At 45.8% G+C, this 17,089-nt stretch overlaps 1 protein-coding gene across 1 annotated transcript in view; it reads left to right on the top strand.

Annotated features, from left to right (window-relative positions):
• The first annotated feature begins 715 nt into the window (after window positions 1-715).
• LOC120996590 (transmembrane O-methyltransferase homolog) overlaps window positions 716-17,089 on the top strand; it is a 372,830-nt gene continuing 356,456 nt past the window's right edge. The window contains exon 1 of the mRNA XM_040426621.1: window positions 716-798. The gene's annotated coding sequence lies outside the window, so the exon portion shown is untranslated. The remainder of the gene's footprint in view (window positions 799-17,089) is intronic.

The raw sequence follows: 17,089 nt of genomic DNA, 5'->3' as shown, positions 1-17,089 counted from the left end.
CCCAGGTGCGTCTTATTGGCCGGTGCGTCTTATAGGGCGAAAAATACGGTAAATTTTGTGTTATGTTATTTCTAATTACTCTTTTTTGCTCCCGTTGTGAATGTGATTGCTGCTGTTATACCAAAATGTCCCCACTGAGGGACAATAAAGGGATTTTCTTATTATTATTATAAAAAATAAATAAAAATCTGTGTATTTCTAATAATAAAAAAAAAGTAAATAATTTCTTTTAAAAAATAGCACATAGGGACTTTTAGATTTAGTTTACAATAACTATATGCTGGCACACTTTTGCATGCCATCATATTGTGGTTGTGCATAAAGAAAGTAACCAGTGCGTAATGACCTACAGTTCCAGCGATGATGGCAGAGGACATTGTGTCATTATAGAAGAGGATAGTCTGTGGGTGCGAACACACGTTACAGAAAAGCAGATTTTCTTTCAGCAAGTCTATTATGCATGTTGTCACGGGGTAATGTGGATAACAGGTACACCAGATAGACAGCATAGGATAACAGTCTAGGCCTAGAAGCTAGTGAGGGAAAGATGGTTACCTCCTAGCATTCCCTGAGTCTCTCCCTGACTCCTGACAGTATGTGCAAGCCCTGATGGTGGACTGTGATGTTTGTGATAGATCACTGTGACCTTTAGCCTCTTTCTCCTGATGCATGATGGGGGAGGAGGAGCTGTACCAGGAAGTCAGACGGGGTGTGAGGGGAACTGGAAGCAGACACATGAGGCTGAGAAGGGATTACATCTGATAAGGACAGAAGCTGTTGGGAATAAGACTCCTCCATGTAAGAATGCCATAATGTTCCGAGTAATAAACCTTGCTCTGGTTAAGTAGTACATCGGCCTGTGTGTGTAACTTGCTGAGCAGATACTGGCAGCATTGCCAGCAGTACCTGAGAGACACAGAGTGTCCAGGGGACATAACATGGACGAACACATACACTCGTACCTAGACCCTGCTAATACTGTAGCAAACCCTAGATTAGGGAACGGGGAATGAGACTGCCAGTACCTTCCACAGTGAAGGGGCCAGCGTCTCCCTGAGACCTAGACTGATACAAACACAGAGAAAAAGCGGAACTTAGCTTGGGAAGAGTGAGGAACAAAGGATCCACAAACAACCAGCAGGAACTCCAGAAGAAAATATCTACCGCATGGTGAGAAGTCAGAGGCAGACTGAAATAGAGCCTCTAACCAGCAAACGAGCCGAACCTGTGGAGAGGTGGGATCCCACCCACAACAACAAACTGAAAGGAAACACCTAGAACCTGTCAGATAGACTCACGTGCAGCAAGTCTATCTGATCTTCTCAGATCTCTCACAGGGCCGGCAGTGACACATGTGAAACTCTGCAGCACTTCTGAAACATGTTCACATCCCATGTCAGTAAAATTGTGAGTAATGGGTGCAGCACTTAGATGTGGGACTGGTAAATGCCTGGCCATGTGTGGCATAAATGGTATTTAATGGAAATTTAGTATGACAACTAGGTAAATTGTAAAGCACTGCCTAAACTAACATTCACAAGATTGCTTCACCTAACCTGAAATAGGTGATGGCTGGCCAGGCAGAATAGAGTCTATAAAACAAGTCTGAAAGGGTCAGGCAGGAGCAGTGTCTGAATACAGGCCAAGGTAGTCAGTCATCTAGTCAGGGCCGGTAGCCGGGTCAGGAGCGGGATATCTGAACAGGGATTATAGGTCAAAGAACAGGAACACAAGCCGGGGTCAGGTACACGGATAAATAGAATGTCTCCCTCTTATTAGAACATGCACTTTCCTTATAAATATCACGCCACCCTACGGGCAGACACTGCGGCCTCAGTTGTAGCAAGTGCATGTGTATCTCAGCATGGAGGAGCGGTGAACAGACAGCATGTATGGACGCCAACAGGGTTACTGTGTCTGCTGGGAGCAGTAGTACGCTGGCTGGCACACACTGCCGGTATTACATAAATATCTGTCTTTGAATAAATGGAGTTAATTTTACAAATTCATTTTTAGAAGGATACACATTCTGCCTAATTCATTTGCATTGGACGCGTAGAAATAGTACATTTATAGGGGGTTTTCCAGTTTATACAAGTGTGCCGTGTACTAAGGAGTCACTCTACCATAGACTTCTCTGGGAGAGCAATCTATACCATAGAAGTCTATTGAAGAGCGGCTGCAGTACACAGCATCGTAGATTATTTATTTTATTATTATTTTATTCATTTTATATAGCGCTACTAAATTCCGCAATCGCTTTACAGACATCATCATCATCCATCTGTCCCCAATGGGGCTCACAATCTAAGGTCCCTATCAGTATGTCTTTGGAGTATGGAGTCTATCCTAAGAATACTCATAACGGAAAACATCTTTAATAATGGACAAGGTTGACCACATTTCAGTGGTAGGTCCTGCAGAAGCTCAGGTTGTTTTTTTAAATATTTGTTAGATGAAACAAAGGCCGAGTTCATAAAGTGCATCATCGGTGAATATACGTGCCGCTAATGTGTCAGAGGAATCCCGGCCTAACCACTAGTAAAAGAATGAAAAAGGAGAAGGTCCTTCTGGAGTGCGGGAAATAGTCACTTCTATGTAAGCTAGCTGCTGTATATCCCATCACTCAGAGGGACCTCTCCTACATGACACCTTCTCAGTATATAATAGATGGAGAAGGTCCTTCTGGAGTCCGGGAAATAGAAAATAACTATAAAGACTTTATTATCCACCGTTCACCTGTATTAATTTAGTCAATGCTACAAAGTGAAACAAACAGAAATAATGTCACCGAAGCTTTACTAGAATGGTTCTTGTGGAGAGACTGGGATTTAGCCAATTCACTGTGAAGCTAAATACTATGATGGATCAGGTCAAGGACAAAATGGGAATAAATGGTCCCTGCAGATTATAGGAAACAGACGGCTGCTATAGAGGTGGCCATTCTCCATCATTAGTGAGGACCAGGTCCTTCTGAGTCATGGGAAATAGCCAATTCACTGTGACATGGCTAAATACTGTATCTATACAGGACCTCACCACTAGGGGGCCAAAAGGTCTGGGGCGGACCTGACCACTAGTGAGCAAAAGGGTCCTTACCCGTTATGGGAAATAGACAGCTACTGTGGAGCCGGCTATTTCCCATGACTAAGGAGGACCAGGTCCTTTGAGTCGTGGGATTTAGTCAAAACCGATTTACATGGGGCTGTATGTGAGAGAAGACTGGGGGAATGATGTTATTTAAATGGGACTGTATGTTAGAAATCAGGCCTAGACCGGCTCTGCAGTGGAGGCTCTGCACTGGTAAAAATCCCCCAGATGTCTAGTAAGTGTAAAATAGAATTAGAATTTTTTTTCTATATATATATATATATATATATATATATATATATATATATATATATATAAAATAAAGGGAACACTTAAACAACACAATGTAACTCCAAGTCAATCACACTTCTTTGAAATCAAACTGTCCACTTAGGAAGCAACACTGAGTGACAATCAATTTCACATGCTGTTGTGCAAATGGGATAGACAACAGGTGGAAATTATAGGCAATTAGCAAGACACCCCCAATAAAGGAGTGGTTCTGCAGGTGGAGACCACAGACAACTTCTCAGTTCCTATGCTTCCTGGCTGATGTTTTTGTCACTTTTGAATGCTGGCGGTGCTTTCACTCTAGTGGTAGCAAGAGACGGAGTCTACAACCTACACAAGTGGCTCAGGTAGTGCAGCTTATCCAGGATGGCACATCAATGCAAGCTGTGGCAAGAAGGTTTGCTGTGTCTGTCCGCGTAGTGTCCAGAGCATGGAGGCGCTACCAGGAGACAGGCCAGTACATCAGGAGACGTGGAGGAGGGCAACAACCCAGCAGCAGGACAGCTACCTCCGCCTTTGTGCAAGGAGGAACAGGAGGAGCACTGCCAGAGCCCTGTAAAAAGACCTCCAGCAGGCCACCAATGTGCATGTGTCTGCTAAAACGGTCAGAAACAGACTCCATGAGGGTGATATGAGGGCCCGACGTCCACAGGTGGGGGTTGTGCTTACAGCCCAACACCGTGCAGGACGTTTGGCATTTCCAGAGAACACCAAGATTGGCAAATTCGCCACTGGCGCCCTGTGCTCTTCACAGATGAAAGCAGGTTCACACTGAGCACGTGACAGAGTCTTGAGACGCCGTGGAGAACGTTCTGCTGCCTGCAACATCCTCCAGCATGACCGGTTTGACATTGGGTCAGTAATGGTGTGGGGTGGCATTTCTTTGGAGGGCCGCACAGCCCTCCATGTGCTCGCAAGAGGTAGCCTGACTGCCATTAGGTACCGAGATGAGATCCTCAGACCCCTTGTGAGACCATATGCTGGTGCGGTTGGCCCTGGGTTCCTCCTAATGCAAGACAATGCTAGACCTCATGTGGCTTGAGTGTGTCAGCAGTTCCTGCAAGACGAAGGCATTGATGCTATGGACTGGCCCGCCCGTTCCCCAGACCTGAATCCAATTGAGCACATCTGGGACATCATGTCTCGCTCTATCCACCAACGTCACGTTGCACCACAGACTGTCCAGGAGTTGGCAGATGCTTTAGTCCAGGTCTGAGAGGAGATCCCTCAGGAGACCGTCCGCCACCTCATCAGGAGCATGCACAGGCGTTGTAGGGAGGTCATACAGGCACGTGGAGGCCACACACTACTAAGCCTCATTTTGACTTGTTTTAAGGACATTACATCAAAGTTGGATCAGCCTGTAGTGTGTTTTTCCACTTTAATTTTGTGTGACTCCAAAAATTTGATTTCCATTTTTTAATTTTTGTGTGATTTTGTTGTCAGCACATTCAACTATGTAAAGAACAAAGTATTTCAGAAGAATATTTAATTAATTCAGATCTAGGATGTGTTATTTTTGTGTTCCCTTTATTTTTTTGAGCAGTGTGTATATATATATATATATATATATATATATATATTTTTTTTTTTTTTTTCTTCAAGTGTAAAAATCCTCCTTCCTTGATAAAAAAAAAAAAGATAATTACTCTTACCGGTAATTGGATTTTCAGTATAGCCTCCACAACGGCACTTCAGCAGGAGGGTACCCCGCCCCCAGGGACAGGAAACGACGTAGAAAGCAGAAGTTTAAAATGCCTCCTCCCCATTACCTTCTCCAGCAAGTACCAAAGGAACCAGGATGATGCTGAAGAAGTAACCTTTTATTTGTAGGGCGATATGAATAAAGTTATTATAGACAAAAGAATACAAGCAAACAAGGGGTGGGAAAAAAACAGTGCTGTTGAGGTTATACGGAAAATCCAATTACCGGTAAGAGTAATCATCTTTTCCGTATGCCTCCCATAACGGCACTTCAGCAGGAGGAAAAAAGGAATCCATTAGGGGGGGGGGGGGGGAGACTGCCGCTGACAGGACTTTTCGTCCGAACGACAAATCCGAATTGGACTGAACGTCCAACCTATAGTGGTTGAAAAAGGTGGAAGGATTTAACCATGTAGCGGCTTGGCAGATCTAAGACAAGGAGGCGGATTCTCCCCAAGAGGTGGAAATCGCTCTGGTTGAATGGGCTTTTAAACCCTCTGGAGGCCATTGCAATGGTATAGGCCATTGCAACGGTCATTCTTATCCAGCGTGGCTATAGTAATTTTTGATGCTGCCTGCCCCCTATTTTGGCCTGCATACTGGACCAGAAGACGGTCGGATTTTCGCAGTCCTTTTGTGGCTTCCAGATAGACAAGTATGCATCTGTGTACATCCAGATGGTGGAAACGTCTTTCTTTTGAAGATTTTGCCCGTGCGCAGAAGGTGGGTAAGGAAATCTCCTGTTGGCAGTGGAATTTTGAGAATACCTTTGGTAAGAATGAGGGTTCATGTCTTAATATAATTCTGTCGTCAAGGATGGATAGGTATGGAGGTCTGCATGAAAGAGCCTGGATCTCTCCCACTCTCCTAGCTGAGGTGATAGCTATGAGAAAAGCAGATTTAAAAGGACAGCAACCTTAGGGGGATTGACTCAAGAGGTTCAAAAGGGATGGTCCATAAGGACGGAAAGGACCAAATTAAGGTCCCAAGGCAGAACCGTAGATCTAATAACTGGGTGAAGTCTGCTGGCTCCCTTTATGAACCTCTTGACCACATCCAAATCCGCCAATCTCATATCCAAGAAGGTACTAAGGGCTGAAATCTGGACCTTGATGGTACTGACACGAAGACCTTTATCTAGCCCCTTCTGAAGGAAGTCTAGGATTACCCTCATATCTGGGGGAAGAGTGGGATTCCAGGATTCCTTGGCAAATGAAAGGAAGGTTTTCCAAACATCTGTAAAGAATAAATCAAGGCAACTGGACTTACTGTAGATTTCTTGAAAACATTTAACTCGTTCTTCCAACGAGCTTTCTCAATTCTGAGTGACTGTACAAGAATTCTCTGGGAATAAATATGTAACTGAATCAACATCTGGTAATTATACCCAAGTACGTGTTTTGGATAAGGAGGCCGATTGGTACAAACGAGGTGTAAAAGAGGCCATCTACGTAAAAATGGAGAAGCAAAGCTTGAATAGAGGCGGGAAGGTTAGACATCTATTGTCTGCCACATACAATGCTGTCTTGACACCTTTTTCTGGGAAGTCTTTATCACCTACTGACTCCAATTAGGATAATGGAATCAACACCTTTGACCCCATGCTGGGTATGACCTCTGACCCCATGCTGGGTATAAATACCAGATGTTGATTCAGTTTCATATTTTTTCCCAGAGAATTCTTGCACAGTCACTCAGAATTGAGAAAGCTCGTTGGAAGAACAAGTGAAACGTTTTCAAGAAATCTACAGTACGTCCAGTTGCCTTGATTTATTCTTTACAGATATACCATGTGAAGGACTTTTATGCAATTGCCTATATGTTTCAGTTTAATTCTCTCCCTGCTATTTTAAGGTCTATATTGTCGGTTCCGAATGTCAAGAATGAATGTATTCGTGTACCGAACAGAGATGTTGAGATTATGTTTGTATGTGGGATAGAAAGTACTTTTCTAAAATTGTTAAAAATTGTAAATGTTCTGGCCAGCAGATAATTGAGCTGTGTGTATTGTTAAAACTCACTTATCTAGCCTGGCCCAGAGGAGGAGTTTTAGGATAATTGAGCTGTGTGTATTGTTAAAACTCACTTATCTAGCCTGGCCCAGAGGAGGAGTTTTATGCTGCATAAATTGTGAGTTCTGTGTACCAGTAAATCAGTCTTGTTCCAGCATTAAGTTTTGACTCATGTGTGGATTATTTGGCGATTCCAGGGATATTCCTACTCGTGGAATATTGGGTGATTTTCTTTTATGGGAAGAAGGGAATGCTTGACGGGGATATTTTCTACTACCGTCCCAACTGGTTGGCAGCAGCGGGATTTTCCCTTCTACTTTCCTTTACACCAGGATTCCAAGCAGACACTGGGAACAGTGAATGGAAGGCTGGTACACCCTGCTTAAAAGAAATACACTGAAAGAACTACTTGAAATCCGTGGAAGGATTGCTAGCAACAAAACCAAGTGGCTCATTATAGCAGAATTAATGGAGCTAGACCAGGAGAACTTGGTTGCAGCAACGCCAGCAGTACAAGAGATGGGGACACCAGTGATTCAGGAGGAGGAATCACCAGCCAACAAGGCAATGAGAGAGAAGCTAGCATGGTTCGGTCCGAACCCAACGGCGGATGTGGTGCTGAAAGTGATGAACCTGTTAGCGGAGGAGGCTAAACAAATAAGAGACGCAGAGCTACAGTTAAAATTGGCAGCAGTCCAACAAGCAGCCGCACATTCTCCAAACAGTGAGTACAGTACAGCAGACACGAGGAAGATTCAGTTTAGCGCTTTTAAAACTTTTGATGAAAAAGACTGAAATTGATAATTACCTGGCAGATTTTGAGCGACAATGTAACCTGCACCGAATAGATAGAGGAGAGTGGGTCTCAATATTGTCAGGCAAACTGTCAGGCAAAGCTTCTGATGCTTTCCGGACCGTGCCAGAGCAGGAGATCCATAGCTACGCCAGGGTTAAAGAAGTGCTCCTGGCTCGTTATGCAGTAACCCCAGAGTCCTACCGACAAAAGTTCAGGGACTCACACAAAACCACGAAAGACTCTTACGTGGAATGGGCATGCCAGTTATCCCTGTCGGCCTCTAACTGGGTCAACAGCAGCCAGGCCACCACCGCAGAGGACATTTTGCAACTAATGCTCCTGGAACAATTTTACGATCACATCCAGACGGATGTCAAAGACTGGGTGAGAGATCGCAGGCCCATGACTCTACCAGAGGCCGCTAAGTTGGCGGATGAATATGCGGATACTCGCAAGACGAACCCGGTCACACCACGGGTACAACCTCCACGACCAACGGTGCCCTCACACCCACCAGCCGCTAGATACCAACCTCCTAACAGACTGGTGACATCTAGCCCTCGCTATCCACGCCAGGAGGACAATGAACAATGCTGCTTCCGGTGCAAACAGCTGGGTCACTACAAGCAGAATTGCCCCATGGACAACAACACCAGGTCAAATTGGTCTCGACCTAGGTACCGCCCACCAGCAGCAGCCCATTGTGTAGACTCAGCTTGGGATCCCCAGGAACTGGGTCAGGAAGAACCATTGGGCACCCTTTACGAAGCCCTCATGGTACAATCTGTTATTACGGACAACAGGAAACACCATTGTCAGCTGGTTATGGTTAACGGAAAAACCGCCCGGGGATTAAGAGACAGTGGGGCAACCATCACGTTGGTACAAAGACACCTTATTAAGGCATCAGAGAAACCGGGGAAATCAATTGCTGTGAGAGTGGCAGGGGGGGCAGTATACCATATTCCTACTGCACAGGTACACCTAGACTGGGGTGCGGGAGCTGGCAATGTTCATGTGGGCGTCATGAAAGACTTACCTTCTGAAGTCATCTTGGGCAACGACATTGGCCCCCTGACTTCGGCGTTCGCCTCTACCCCCGCTCAGGAGGCCCACGCAGTAACCACCAGAGCACAAAGTCGCGCTGCCGAGAGCCATCCGCTTCCTACTGAGACCCAGGTAAGCCAACCCAACCTACCCTTGACTGTAGAACCCCTACCCTGGGACACCCCAGAGGACTTTGGGCGGGAGGTGACCGGAGACCCTTCCCTCAGAAAGTATCGAGAGAAAGCCAGGAGGGGCCAAGGGGGGGGTTAGAGAAGGAGCAATTTATCTGGGAGAAAGGCCGCTTGTACAGGCTCACCGAGACCCGGGGTAATACACCAAGGCCTAAGCAAAAACGCCAGCTGGTAGTTCCCCGGAAATACCGGCAGGAGTTATTGAGGATTGGGCACGACATACCCTTGGCAGGCCATTTGGGAATACGCAAGACAGGGTATCAGATAACCCAGAACTTCTTGTGGCCTGGGGTGTCCGACGACGTCAGGGCGTATTGTCAAACGTGCGAGGTATGCCAACGTATAGGTAAAAAGGGAGACCACCCAAAGGCTAAACTAGTTTCCATGCCCATTATTGAAGAACCGTTCACAAGGGTAGCCGTGGACATTATAGGGCCCCTGGCCCAACCTAGCCGTTCCGGCAAGCGGTATATACTCACCATAGTAGACTACGCCACCCGTTAGCCCGAAGCGGTAGCTCTCTCTAACATACAGGCTGAGACCGTAGCAGAGGCCCTAGTTAAAGTATTTTCCCGAGTAGGCTTTCCCAAGGAGGTTCTGTCCGACCAAGGTACCCAATTCACGGCCGAGGTAACCCAGCAGATATGGAAAACCTGTGGAGTTAAATCCCTGACTAGCTCCCCATACCATCCCCAGACTAACGGCCTGTGCGAGCGCTTCAACGGAACGCTAAAGCAAATGTTGAAGTCGTTCACGGGGGCATACAAGGATTGGGAGCGATTCCTGCCACACCTTCTCTTTGCCTACCGAGAGGTGCCGCAGGAATCGACCGGATTCTCACCTTTCGAACTTCTCTATGGGAGGCGGGTGAGGGGGCCCTTAGATCTCAAAGATAACTGGGAGGGGCAGACAGAGATTGAGGGGACCCCGGTTGTACCTTATGTCCTGGAGCTGAGGGACCGCATGGAGGAATTAGCCCAGACAGTGCGAGAGAACCTCCAGGCGGCCCAACAGCACCAGAGGGTATGGTATGACCGACGGGCTAGGCACCGGAGCTTTCAGATAGGCCAAAAGGTCATGGTATTAAGGCCGGTCCGAACAGACAAGCTCCAGGCCGCCTGGCAGGGCCCCTATAAAGTTATAGGACAGATATGCGACACTACCTACACAATAGCCAGTTGCGAGGATGAAGATGTGAAACGAACCTTTCACATCAACATGCTCAAGGCCTATCAGGAACGGGCAGAGGAGGTAGCCGCTATCTGTGCACCAGCAGGAGAAGACACAGAGACCCTACCCCTTCCTGACCTATTGGGCAGTAACGAAGGTATGACCCAGATAAAGAAAGTCCAGCTAGGTGAACAGTTGGAGCCGCAAGAGCGGGCTCAAGCTGTCTGCTTACTAGAAACAAAACAGGCCACATTCTCTCAGGAGCCTGGATACACACTCCTAGCCATACACAAGGTAGAGACTCCAGGACAGGCACCCCTGAGACAGCCTCCCTACCGTATCCCCGAAGCAGTCCGGGAAGGGATGCGGAAGGAAATAGATGAGATGCTTCGGCTAGGCGTAATCGAACCCTCAGAAAGTCCTTGGGCCTCGCCAGTAGTCTTAGTGCCAAAGAAGGATGGGACAACCCGCTTCTGTGTAGATTACCGGCGCCTCAACGACAAGACAGTTACGGACGCCTATCCGATGCCACGGATGGACGAGCTGCTTGACCGTATCTCTGCAGGGAAGTATCAGACCACAATAGACCTATGCAAGGGATATTGGCAGATTCCCCTAGCAGAAGATGCCATACCCAAGTCGGCCTTCATCACCCCGTTCGGCCTATACCAATTCCGGGTTATGCCGTTCGGGATGAAGAACGCCCCGGCCACCTTCCAACGGATGGTGGATCAGTTACTTAGGGGTCTCCAGAGCTTTGCATGCGCTTACCTGGATGACATCGCCATCCACAGCGATACCTGGGAAGCGCACCTAGAGCACGTAGGGGTAGTATTAGATAGGATCAGGGGGGCCGGGCTGACCCTGAAACCCGACAAATGTCACTTGGGTATGGCGGAGGTACAATATTTGGGCCATCGAGTAGGATGTGGTAAGCAACAGCCGGAGCCGGCTAAGATCGAGGCCGTTGCCAATTGGCCCACTCCCCACACCAAGACACAAGTCATGGCTTTCTTAGGCACAGCCAGCTATTACAGACGCTTTGTACCCGACTATAGCGCCCTGGCCAAACCCCTGACCGACTTGACCAAAAAGAAGCTACCCCGACAAGTCCTGTGGTCCCCGGAATGCGAGGTGGCTTTCCAAGCACTAAAGACTGCTCTGGTTAATGCTCCGGTGTTGGTTACCCCAGATCCTAACAAAAGATTTATTGTCCACACAGACGCTTCAATGTTTGGACTGGGGGCAGTACTAAGCCAGATCGGGGAGGATGGAGGAGAGCACCCGGTGGCATACCTGAGTCGGAAGCTGTTGCCAAGGGAGGTCAGTTATGCCACCATTGAAAAAGAGTGTTTGGCCTTGGTATGGGCACTCAAAAAGCTCACACCTTACCTTTATGGCCGGGCGTTCACTCTCATCACCGATCACAACCCCTTGGTGTGGCTTAACCGGGTTTCAGGGGACAACGCCCATTTGCTACGCTGGAGCTTGGCCTTACAGCCCTATAACTTTACGATTCATTATCGCCCAGGCAAGCAAAACGGGAATGCCGATGGATTGTCACGCCAAACGGATTTAACCTCGGACTAAAAGCTCTGAACCTGTCAACCCTACTGGACCAGGAAAGGTACAACAGGGAGAAAAAGGGGGGCCATTGTGAAGGACTTTTATGCAATTGCCTATACGTTTCAGTTTAATTCTCTCCCTGCTATTTTAAGGTCTATATTGTCGGTTCCGAATGTCAAGAATGAATGTATTCGTGTACCGAACAGAGATGTTGAGATTATGTTTGTATGTGGGATAGAAAGTACTTTTCTGAAATTGTTAAAAATTGTAAATGTTCTGGCCAGCAGGTAATTGAGCTGTGTGTATTGTTAAAACTCACTTATCTAGCCTGGCCCAGAGGAGGAGTTTTATGCTGCATAAATTGTGAGTTCTGTGTACCAGTAAATCAGTCTTGTTCCAGCATTAAGTTTTGACTCATGTGTGGATTATTCAGCGATTCCAGGGATATTCCTACTTGTGGAATATTGGGTGATTTTCTTTTATGGGAAGAAGGGAATGCTTGACGGGGATATTTTCTACTACCGTCACATACCATGACCTGGATAAATGAGCACCTTCACAGACATGAAGGTTTTCCAAGTTCTCCAGTAGATATTGGAAGTTACTTGCTTTCTGCTAGAGAGCAGGGTGGAGATAACTGCATCAGAGAAGCCCCTGCACTTCAAAATGTAGCGCTCAAATTCCACGCTGTCAATTTTAGTCTGCAGATTGCCGGATGCCAAGCTGGGCCCTGATGGAGAAGGTCTGGAGACTGTGGAAGGGTCCAGAAGTACCCCTTGGAGAGGTTCAGAAGGAGAGAGAGCCAAGGCCTTTTGGACCAGTATGGTGCCACTAGGATGACATGGGCTCCTCTATTATCTTTGCCAGAACCTTTGGTATGAGCTGGAAAGGGGTGGGGGGGGGACACACAGAGCAGACCCAACGGCCATGGACCCGCTAAGGCATCCACTCTCACCGGATGATCCTTCGCCGAGAGGGAATAGAAAAAGTCCACCGGTTTGTTCTTTTGGGAAGCAAAATGGTCTACTATTGGGACTCCCCATTTGCTGCAGATGTTCGCAGCATGAAACCGTTTAGATGTTAAAATGCGAATATTTTATTTAAAGTAGAGCAATGTACAATTAGCATTTTTAATGACTATTTATCTATTTATTATCCAGGTATGTGGAGCTAAATGTTCACAGCTCCGAATATTACCGGAAGTACAAACAGGAAATTCCAAGTTTTCTAACGAATTGCCCAAGGGAAATAATCAGCCACATTATGCAGAGAATGGATAGCACACTGGATCTAACCAGCATTGTGTGAGTGTGGACAGAACTAGTGGACAGTTAGACTCAAAGGCAAAACATACACCGTGAATTCAGGAGGGTAAACTCCACTCTGCACGTGTGAAGACTGGGGAAACTTTGTACTTCCATGTAAACACATATGCTGCATTCTAAAATTCCTCCGTGAATGGGGACGGCACAGACCGAGTCTTACACTCACAACCCACTGTTTTCACTGGACACAGTGTTTTTCAAAAGAAGTAAACAAGGAGACATTTCAGGGCCAGACCCATTTTCTAAACTTAAAATTACCACCTGCAGAAGATAAACTGGACCTAGCACCTCGTCGGGGAGCATTGCGAACAACAAAAATCAGAAATTGTCATATACTTAACTAGTAGACTCCTTGTATCGGATAAAAGAGGTTTGCGATTTAAATAAAGCAGAGGAGGACCTGGAGAGATTGGTCACCAGTGTAAAGGTTTACCATGGTTAGGGCCCTTTCACACAAGCAAGTTTTCCGCGCGGGTGCAATGCGTGACGTAAACGCATAGCACCCGCTCTGAATCCTGACCCATTCATTTCAATGGGTTTGTGCACATTTTTTCTCACGCATCAGCTCTGTGTTGCGTGAAAAACGCAGCACGTTCTATATTCTGCGTTTTACACGCAGCCCCGGCCCCGTAGAAGTGAATGGGGCTTCAGTGAAAAACGCATTGCATCCGCAAGCAAGTGCGGATGCAATGCGTTTTTCACTGATGGTTGCTAAGAAGGTGCGAGTTTCACTGAACGCATCCGGACCTAATCCGTCACGCTCAGGTGAAAGAGGCCTTAGAGTCTCCAAAGAGGAAAAAAGGATGCATTCGTGAATTTCGAACCACTGCCATATGGCGGCCAAAACATCCATCTTCTCAAAGAGTTAGTACCAAAGCGGATATGCTTAGGGAAGATGTATGGGATATTGGAGAGAAAAGAACATCCATAAACCAGTTTAGCGCTTTGGACAGTGTATCGGACAAGACACCTGGAAAATAATAAATGGCATCAAATTAACTTACCGTGATAAGGTAGATATTGAAGGGAACAAGTGGCTTGATGGCAAACAATTACTTTGTCAATATCTCATTTCTGTTCAATTCCCTCATGTGCTCGGTCTATTTGACACGTTGCTCTTGGCACATACCGTAATAAAGTCGGCCAAGCTACCCAAAAAGAAAACATTAATTCAGGAGCACATTGGCTGGTATCTCCTGGATGTCAGTGTATGACTCGCTAAAAACTACTGTCACAAACACAAAAAAAAAAAAAAAATGATTTGCATACATTTTTTTTTAAAGGTGAATACTCAGTGCTTAACATTCCAAAAACAAAAAGGTGCAAATGACTGTGAGCAATAGCAAATGCGGTTTGTTTGGCGTATGGAATGAGGTTGAGCGATGTGGTCTTTGACCAAAGTAAAATGCGAGCTCATGTTTACCGCCTTGAGACCAAGAAATTTTGATGTTCCCCCATTCAATGCTGGCAAAATCACGCGCACCAATTTATAATAAATAAATAAAAATTACACTAAGCACCTATTGCTGATGTCAGCTTTACAACCCTAAAGATCAAATGGTGGAATGCTCAGCTTGTGGAATGTGGTACCACGTTCAGTGTGTTTGAGTCGGCCAACTATCTTCTTGCACTAAAAATTATATATATATATATATATATATATATATATATATATATATATATATATATATATATATATACACACACACACACATACACATATACACACACATACATACAACAAATTTAACCACTAAACAAACTCAGGCTGAGAACATTGCAATGCCACTGCCACAGAGGCCCCCTAGAATAGGGAGATGGGTTACTGTAGGTTCTGGTAGACTGAGAGTTGTGGATAGAAGGCATGTCCCACAGTCTGTGGCTCTCCATAATTCATTTGCAGCACTTTCAGAGTGCAAGAGCAACATGGAGGATGGCTCAAGCACAGTGGGTGAGAAACAATCATCTCCCATGCCTAAAGTATGTAAGACTGCAGCCAAAGACAAAAAGGAGAAGGTGAGGATTGATAGTAAGCAGCTGTTGGTGGGCGATTCCATCATAAGAGGTGTGAAGTTTGAGGAGAATGGTGAGAATATATATTTGCAACAAATGTGGTACTTCCTAATTGAAGTGTGTATGGTAAATCCATGTTATTACCCACAGAGGGTTACCAAATGTTATATATTGCATGTAATTAACCGTTTTATTTATAACCACCGCTGTTCCCAGAAACCCAGTAGTGAATTTTTTAAGTAAATTTCGTGTTATGTTTTTCTTGTATTTTTACTCTTTAATTTCTAATTACTCTTTTTTGCTCCCGTTGTGAATGTGATTGCTGCTGTTATACCAAAATGTCCTCACTGAGGGACAATAAAGGGATTTTCTTATTATGATTATAAAAAATAAATAAAAATCAGTGTATTTCTAATTATAAAAAAAAAGTAAATAATTTCTTCTAAAAAATAGCACATAGGGACTTTTAGATTTAGTTTACAATAACTATATGCTGGCACACTTTTGCATGCCATCATATTGTGGTTGTGCATAAAGAAAGTAACCAGTGCGTAATGACCTACAGTTCCAGCGATGATGGCATAGGACATGTGTCATTATAGAAGAGGATAGTCTGTGGGTGCGAACACACGTTACAGAAATGCAGATTTTCTTTCAGCAAGTCTATTAGCATGTTGTCACGGGGTAATGTGGATAACAGGTACACCAGATAGACAGCATAGGATAACAGTCTAGGCCTAGAAGCTAGTGAGGGAGAGATGGTTACCTCCTAGCATTCCCTGAGTCTCTCCCCGACTCCTGACCGTATGTGCAAGCCCTGATGGTGGACGAACACATACACTCGTACCTAGACCCTGCTAATACTGTAGCAAACCCTAGATTAGGGAACGGGGAATGAGACTGCCGGTACCTTCCACAGTGAAGGGGCCAGCGTCTCCCTGAGACCTAGACTGATACAAACACAGAGAAAAAGCAGAACTTAGCTTGGGAAGAGTGAGGAACAAGGGATCCACAAACAACCAGCAGGAACTCCAGAAGGAAATATCTACCGCATGGTGAGAAGTCATAGGCAGACTGAAATAGAGCCTCTAACCAGCAAACGAGCAGAACCTGTGGAGAGGTGGGATCCCGCCCACAACCACAAACTGAAAGGAAACACCTAGAACTGTCAGATAGACTCACGTGCAGCAAGTCTATCTGATCTTCTCAGATCTCTCACAGGGCCAGCAGTGACACATGTGAAACTCTGCAGCACTTCTGAAACATGTTCACATCCCATGTCAGTGAAAATTGTGAGTAATGGGTGCAGCACTTAGATGTGGGACTGGTAAATGCCTGGCCATATGTGGCATAAATGGTATTCAATGGAAATTTTGTATGACAACTAGGTAAATTGTAAAGCACTGCCTAAACTAACATTCACAAGATTGTTTCACCTAACCTGAAATAGGTGATGGCTGGCCAGGCAGAATAGAGTCTATAAAACAAGTCTGAAAGGGTCAGGCAGGAGCAGTGTCTGAATACAGGCCAAGGTAGTCAGTCATCTAGTCAGGGCCGGGAGCCGGGTCAGGAGCGGGATATCCGAATAGGGATTATAGGTCAAAGAACAGGAACACAAGCCGGGGTCAGGTACACGGATAAATAGAATGTCTCCCTCTTATTAGAACATGCACTTTCCTTATAAATATCAGAAAGGGAGCACACGCCACCCTACGGGCAGACACTGCGGCCTCAGTTGTAGCAAGTGCATGTGTATCTCAGCATGGAGGAGCGGTGAACAGACAGCATGTATGGACGCTAACAGGGTTACTGTGTCTGCTGGGAGCAGTAGTACACTGGCTGGCACACACTGCCGGTATTACATAAATATAGCTGTCTTTGAAT

The sequence above is a fragment of the Bufo bufo genome, chromosome 3 (genome assembly GCF_905171765.1).
Source record: "Bufo bufo chromosome 3, aBufBuf1.1, whole genome shotgun sequence".
NCBI lineage: Eukaryota > Metazoa > Chordata > Amphibia > Anura > Bufonidae > Bufo > Bufo bufo.
This window is presented reverse-complemented; position numbering and strand designations above follow the sequence as displayed.